We start from the raw sequence: 1,185 nt of genomic DNA, 5'->3' as shown, positions 1-1,185 counted from the left end.
ATTGCCAAAGGGGCCCTTTAGAGTAGTGAGAGAAGATCTTCACCCTGAAACCTACAGCGTCCCTTTTCAGCAGGAAGTTGCTAAGAGAATACACTGTCCCCTTTTCCTTATGAATCAGGGTGAAGTCTCTCTCAGGGAGGAGTGATAGGGAATGGCAAAGGACACACTGACAAAGGAGATTAATCAGAACTAGCTTCAACAAACACTGGCAACTGGACAATTAAAACAGACATTCGGGGGAGGGGGGAAGAAGAACGAAGTGAGGAGGAGGGTAGAGAAAACAGTGTAACGATGAATGAATGAAAACCCAAAATCTCTGTAAATGTTCACTAAAACTAATAAAATTTAATAATAAGTTTTTAAAAAAAACCAACTTAGAGTAGATCAGGGACTGGAGTAAAACCAAAAGTGGTAAAAATCATCAGAGAAAAAAAGATAGAAACAAATTTAAAATCCCTAATCTATTGTGCAAATAGGCTTGCAAGCATCCAAAATTGTACAAGCAAGACAGCACAAAATCGATACCTAGGACCAGAACCTTCAGAATTCACATCCTTGAGTGCATCAAAACCGTCTGTCTTTGTGGGTACATGTCAATGGAGGCACACATAGGGAGGATGCATCAAGGTTTTAATAAAGCACTGTAAATAATGGCATTGCATATTCATAATTAAGCAAAATGCATATAAACGATTGAATGAAAACAAATGTTTTTAAATAAATTTTTAAAATAAAATAAAAACCCTCACAATGAGAACAATAGGCAACATCATGACAGATGAAGAAAAGATTGAGGTTTTCAAGGACGAAACTTGACTTGAAAATGTATTTGACAATTTCACAAGAAACTCCCATCTGAGATTTCTAGAATACACTAGTATTTCACCTCAACAAGAAAAAAGCAAACAGCCCAATGACAAACTGAACATCAGATAGGAAAAGACTTCACCAAAGAAGACTTTTAAATGACTAATGACATGAAGAAATGCTTACGATCACTAGTTATTAGAGAGAAGCAAACCAAAACAAGGAACTATATCACTCCTGTAACAATAACAAAGTTCAACAGCACAGCAAATGTTGAGGAGAATGTAGAGAAATTGAAACTCTTATATCCTTCTGGTGGGAATGTTAAATGATATAATCACTATCGAAGACAGCCTGACATATCCACAAGTTGTTGTT

This window comes from Elephantulus edwardii, unplaced genomic scaffold (assembly GCF_000299155.1).
Source record: "Elephantulus edwardii isolate Elephantulus edwardi_28Jun2011 unplaced genomic scaffold, EleEdw1.0 scaffold00237, whole genome shotgun sequence".
Lineage (NCBI taxonomy): Eukaryota > Metazoa > Chordata > Mammalia > Macroscelidea > Macroscelididae > Elephantulus > Elephantulus edwardii.
The sequence above is the reverse complement of the archived record's forward strand: the minus strand, read 5'-3'. Positions refer to the sequence as shown.